A 6,780-nucleotide genomic window follows, 5' to 3' on the forward strand; every position below is an offset into this window, starting at 1 on the left:
ATACATATGTTACTCTTATGCCTTACATACTCATTACATTATCCGTACTGACTCCCCTATTACTTGGGGGACTGCGTTCATGCCCGCAGGTACAGGTAGACAGACAGGCGGTCCCGCTCAGTAGGACCTTTATTCAGCAGTAGTTGGTGCGCTCCATTTGATCCGGAGCTGCAGTATATTTTGGTATGACATTCTTTTGGTGATGTATATGCATATGAGTATGACGGGGCCCTGTCCCATCTTTTCTACAGTTTTCTATTCCACTAGAGGTCTGTAGACATGTGTATGTATATGTCAGATGATATAGCCTTGTCGGCTCTTATTCTTTTGTGTACAGTATATGTAGCGGCCTAGTTGGCTTGCACTGTTCTTTCAGCTTGTATGTATGTAAATGTACCGAGTTCATGATGGCACCCCTTCATGAGGCAGTATGAGATCAATTTAAGTCACTTATGGGCCCTTGAGGTTCAGTATGGTTCAGTTATAAGTGTAGGGGTGTTTGATCACTAGAGGTCAGACACTCGTCACGACTCATCGGTGTGGGTCGTGACAGAAGTGGTATCAGAGCAGTTCCATCGTAGGGTTGTCTACAGATCGTGTCTAGTAGAGTCTTGTTTATGGGTGTGTTGTGCACCACACTTATAAACAGGAGACTGCAGGACATTTAGGAAATTATCATTCCTTCTCTCTTAGATCGTGCGATAGAGCCGTGTGTTAAGAGTTCGCCCTCTAAAGATTAGTTCTGATTTCAGCGATGCCTCGCAAGAAAGCTGCAGCTGCCCAGAAGGGCAAGAGAGTGTCTAGTGAGGCCATTAGCTGTACCCAGCGGGCTACTAGGACTTGGGATGAGATTCAGAGTGAGAGCCCATCTCATACTTCACATACCCCGTCTCCAGCACCTGCCCCAGTTCCTCAGCCAGATGCATCGGGCCAGGATATGCATGATGCTGTACAGTTATTGACTAGATTGGTAGCTGCCCAGGCTCACCGGCAGGGGGTTGGTGTTGATCAGGCAGATAGGGCTGGTAGTTCGAGAGTTAAGACTTTCCTCGGATTAGACCCTCCAGAGTTTTCGGTGATAAAGCAAAATATGGACCCCAGGACTTCATTGATGGTATACAGAGGACCTTGTGGGTTATGCACGCGGATTAGGTCGAGTCGGTGGAGTTGGCTTTGTATAGGCTTCGTGATATTGCAGTATAGTGGTATCAGACTTGGGAGCTATCTGTTATATCTCGTATTTTTATACGTCGAGTTATTCGCAAGAGAATCGACTCAAGTTAAATACGGGATCATTTTCGGGCACGAAACAGAAAATCTTTAATTTTCGGTCTCTATTAGAAAATGAATTGTTTATGAATTTTACTTAGTGTAAAAATATTAATGGAAAGTTGGAATTAATTTACCATGATTAGATTATTAAGTGGGGGTTAAAATTTAAATTTTTCACTAAACAAGTCATTAGTGCACAAAGTGGGCCCCACCAAGACATGTGGCCAAATTTAATTGGCTCAAGCCTTGGGTGGGCCACGTGTCCAGCCCATGAGCTGCATCTAAATGGGAAAATAATGACTCACAAGTCCACCCAAACCCTCATTTCATCTTCCACAACAAGCTAGAGAGAGAGAGAAGACACAAGCCATGGCATTCGGCCATGGCTAGCAAAATTGGAGCTTGAATTTCTTGATCAAAAAAATCAGATTTTCAAAGTATTCCAACCAGTTAGGAAGGCTATAATAACGTGGATTAGTCATTTGGAGCAACAAGAACAAGTATTAGTTCATTTCACAACTTCTAGCCAAATTAAGGTAAGATTTCGTTTTCTTTTGTTATAAGATTGGATTTAATGATGTTGTAATGGATCTATTAAGTTGTATTATGTGAAGTTGGAAGTAAGAATTTTTTTTTGATTAAAGTTGGCATTAAAAATGGGCAGATTTGGAGTTGTTTTATTTGGGTTGAGTTTGATTAGTGTTGTCACTATTATGGTATGATATTTGTAGATAATTGTTTATATTGAAGGGTTGGAAATATGGTTATTGACATGTATAGGGGCTGTTGTCAATGGTAAAAATTGTACTTGATTCCATGTGTTTGTGATTTTGTGGAATAAAGGTCGAAAATTGTATTTCGATGTTGTAGTGTTGATGGACTGTTTTGGGTTTCCTATTGAAACAAAATTGAAGTAATTCTTGTACATGGATGGTTGTTGTTATTAATGTTATGGATTATGTGTAAAAGGTGAAAGGAAAGTTTAAATCATGTTAGAACTTGTTGTGAAATTAGAGCAGTTTCCTTGCATATAATAGTTGTTGTTGTTGTTGTTGTGGGCTGTTTTGATAAGGTTTTTGGTGGAAAATCTCATGTGATTATATGGCTATTTGAGGTTGTCATTGTTATGGTTAAATTGTAGTTAGGGGCTGTTCTTGAGGAATTGGAGAACTAAGGATAGTTAAGAATTGTATTGTGACGTTATAATGGATGAGGCTGTTTTAGAACTTGTTGTAATGTTACGATAGTTTTCTTGCATATAGAGGTTGATGTTGTTGCTGTGTTGTTGCTGATGTGAATCATCAAACTTGGAGGAAAGAAGCGTATAAAATATCGTATGCGAAGTTTGTCGATCTGCTTGGTATATTCTTAGATGTTCGTGAGATTATCGGTCATTGTTATGTGGTAACTAAGGGCTGTTTTGGGGCTGTTTTGTAATGAATTTCGTGGCTGTTTTGTGATGAATTTCATGGCTGTTTTGTGATAAATTTTGTGGCTGTTTTGGGGCTGCTTGTTATAAATTTCGTGGCTGTTTTGTAGTGACATTTTGGGGGCTGTTTGTTGTAATTTTCGTGGCTGCTCTTGTTGAGTCGAAATGCAGGGATTATAGTTATGATTATGTACAATATATGTAGTATATTTGCTGGAGTATGGGCTGTTCTTGATGGCTGGTCTAACATTGTTAAAGGGGCTGGATAAACATAAGGAACTAGTGTATTAATCACTTTGTTGTTGTGGTTGTTGTACTCCATGGATGTAAAGAGAAAGAATGATAGCAATGGTGTATGTAGTGCATATGGGGCTGATTTTGTTATGTCCTTGAGTTGTGTCTTGTTATTGATGTTGTTGACCTCGTATGTGAGTTGTGGATGTATGCAAGTAGTGGAAGTGCTGCCCACTTGTTTTTATACAAAAACGAGTTATCGTTTACTAGCAACCACCAATTTGACGGACATGCTTCCATTGTTATAGGTTGAAGTGCCAATCGAGACGAGTTTAAATTATTGAATTGATACAGACGACAAACGGTATGTAAAGCCTACCTTTCTTTCTTTTGGCATGACCTTTATGAAATGAACAAATAACGTATATGTATGCTTCTAAAGAACATCCTAATCTTAGGGCCACTAGGATGGCTAATATCTTTGACTTCCATAAGCTATTCCATATGGCTTGATACGTATTTATGATGTTCGAAGATTCTAGTTGTTATGTTTCCGAATGTTGTTCGAAAGAGAATCGATATGACTAAAGTCTTTTATGAATATTTTGATACGTAGATATGGTCCTAAAGTCTCTATTTGATTTGATCCATAATGTTATTTGAAAGTTCCCCTAATATGAATGTTACTTGAATTTTCGAAAAGAGCTTCTGAAATGCCTTTAGAAAGTTCTGTACTTCAAAAGTTTGTAACTTCCGTATACAAACTCCGATTGACCCGAAACTGAAATCTGAGCCTTCGGATGCCGTAAATATATTTGTTTATCAAGTTTTGAAATTTATTTATTTATATGCATATGGTTTCCGCACTACTCTTCTCGTGCCTACTACTATGATATCGCTCGCCGGATCCCGGGTCGGTTTTGTGATCGTGCGCACTATGTATATTCGGCAGTATGATGTGTTGCGGTTCCCGAGACCCCGCCATAGGGCCGGGTACCGCTTATATACGGCGTTATGATGTGATATGGCATATGATATGTTCTGATGTTTTGATATGATGTGATGATATGATATGTTCGGGGATTGTACGGAGATTTGAAACCTTCTGGAGTATGATGTGTTGTGGCGCCAGTGTCGGAGTGGCGACCACGTTCCTGAGCCTTTTGCATGATTTTATTTGCATTATTTATGTTTTTAAAACAGGTTTGATATACTGATTCTGTAACCGTTTTCCATACTCCCTATTTCAGTTCTGATTTGGATTACTGTACTTTATGCTTTACATACTCTATACATATTTCGTACTGACCCCCTTTCTTCGGGGGCTGCGTTTCATGCCCGCAGGTACAGAAGTTTTTGCTGGTGACTCGCCCATGTAGGATACATTCTGCTACTTTGGAGTGCTCCTTTGACTCGGAGCCCATACTTTTGGTAAAGACCTTTCATTGTATATGTCTCTGTATATGTATGTATGACTATCTGGGGTACGGCGGGGCCCTGTCCTGTCATATGTTCTGTTATGGTTTGTAGAGGCCTGTAGTCATATATGTGGGTCATGGGTCGTGTTTGTTTGATTATGTCTGTGACTTGAGCCTTAAGCGGTCCCGTTTGATATTATGGCCAAAACGGCCCATATGTTTATATATGTTTGTATATCTGGGCGATGTGTATTCCGCCAACCTTCCGGATTTGATATGATGTTTCTGTACGGGCGACCGCTTAAGATGATATTTATTTTCAGTATCTGTTTAAAATGACGTATGATAAGTTTGAATAAACCTTTGATATGTCGATCTGGTACGTAAGTTCCCACGGGGCTGGGCCGTGACACTATCTAGGGGAGAGAATGCCCTCCAGCTGTTTGGCGAGAGTTTTCAGATGCTTTTATTCGCCATTACTTACCTGCAGAAGTAAACGAGCCCGAGCAAATAGGTTTCTGCGTATCGAGCAGGGCAGTATGAGTGTCTAAGATTTGATTCCATGTCTAGATATGCCTCAGCCATGGTGGCTGAGATTGAGGACAGTGGACAAAGTTCATCGTTATGTGGCGGGTTTAGGGTCGCATTTGATAGATGCTTGTACGACTGCCTCATTACAGCCGGGCATGGATATCTCCCGTATACAGGCATATGCACATAATTTAGAGGACCAAGCGTCAGCGGAGGACAGAGCGTGACCGTAACCGGGGCCATGGCAAGAGGGCCAGATCTTTAGATATCGGGGGTGATTCCAGGGGAGGACAGAGACAGTAGTATCCCCGATATCCATTCCATTCGGCAGGGAGTGCACCTCCGCGATTTTCAGGTCTAATATTTGATCGGTCTTTCTATTTCGGAGCGAGTCAGAGTTCTAGAGTTTCGGGTTCTCAGCATAGACCAGAGTCAGGACAGATGAGACCCCTTTTGCCGCGGTGTGCCCAATGTGGCAAGTTACACGCAGGTTAGTGTCGGTTGGGATCAGAGGTTTGTTATGCTTGTGGCCATCCTGCTCAAAGGATGCGGTAGTGTCCGATGAGATAGAGTGGGGGTATGGTTCATCCTACAGAGTCTATGGCTAGTTCTTCTTCTGCAGTACGCCCTTCAGGGCAATCTTTCTAGTCACTAGCAGGACGAGGTAGAGGGTGGAGTGAAGCATCCAGCTCGAGCGGCCCTCAGTACCGCGTATATGCACTAGACAGTAGGCAGGATCGTGAGTCGTCTCCTGATGTCGTCATAGGTATAATATCAGTCTCCTCCTATGATGTGTATGCAGTGATTTCCCAGGTTCCACTTTATCATATATTACTCCATTTGTCGCCAGCAAGTTTGGGATAGAACCTGAATCGATTAAACCGTTTGAGGTGTCAACACCAGTTGGTGATCCAGTCATAGCTAGGCGGATATATCGAGGCTGTGTAGTGATAGTTTGTAATCACCATACCTTAGCAGATTTGATTGAGTTAGACATGATTGATTTCGATGTGATCATGGGTATGGATTGGTTGGCTTCCTGTTACATTAATGTTGATTGCAGAGCGAAGATAGTACGATTCCAGTTTCCGGGTGAGCCAGTCCTTGAGTGGAAGGGCAAGGCTACTTCGCCGAGAGGTAGGTTTATTTCCTACCTTAAGGCAAGGAAGATGATTAGAAAGGGGTACATTTATCACTTGGTTCAGGTTCAGGACGAACAACCAGAGTCACCGACCCTTCAGCCTGTCCCTGTGGTTAATGAGTTCCCAGAGGTGTTTTCAGATGAGCTTCCAAGCATTCCGCCAGTGTTACAACTCGAAAATTTTGAGTTGTCGTGCTGTAAATAGACTAACGCAAGCTTAAGGTGAACATGAAGTCCTTATGACATGAAGGAGAGTAATTGGTTGTTTAATGTGTATACTATAAGATTTTGAAGTCATATGAACCGGTGAACTAAATTCGTCGAAGGAAGTGAAGAGTAAGCTGTGTTTGGGAAGGTTTTGCAATTATCGAGTTAATGTGTATTTAGTAATGTCCTGAGGAGGAGCTATAGGGCCCCTTAGATGGTTAATGAAGTATTATACAAGTGCCAAGAAGTCTCCATAAGGATTTGAGATCAAATGAATCGACGAGAACAATTTTGGAAGAAAGGAGTTATTCGATCACTTATACGGTCCGTATAAGGGTCAGTATAATAGTTCCAGAGAAGGTCAGTCCCTGGTAATATTATACGGTCACTTATACGGACCGTAGACTCAACATGTGTAACTATGTAAGTCCAAGTGCCTTGAGTGTTACTTGTCCTTCATTGCTTGAGTCTAAAAATATCTGAAACTATGATTTCTTGCTGAAAAATGGCACCTGAGGTCCTTTAGGTGGTTAAACTGCCTCACCTTC

At 41.5% G+C, this 6,780-nt stretch overlaps 1 long non-coding RNA gene across 1 annotated transcript; it reads left to right on the plus strand.

Moving 5' to 3' along the window:
- The first annotated feature begins 1,628 nt into the window (after nucleotides 1–1,628).
- On the plus strand, nucleotides 1,629–4,653 carry LOC132616494 (uncharacterized). Its single transcript, XR_009573199.1, has 3 exons — nucleotides 1,629–1,808; nucleotides 3,244–3,299; nucleotides 4,280–4,653. It is a non-coding gene; the product is annotated as an uncharacterized LOC132616494 (long non-coding RNA).
- Nucleotides 4,654–6,780: the final 2,127 nt, after the last annotated feature.

This window comes from Lycium barbarum, chromosome 11 (genome assembly GCF_019175385.1).
Source record: "Lycium barbarum isolate Lr01 chromosome 11, ASM1917538v2, whole genome shotgun sequence".
In the NCBI taxonomy this organism is placed as follows: Eukaryota; Viridiplantae; Streptophyta; class Magnoliopsida; order Solanales; family Solanaceae; genus Lycium; species Lycium barbarum.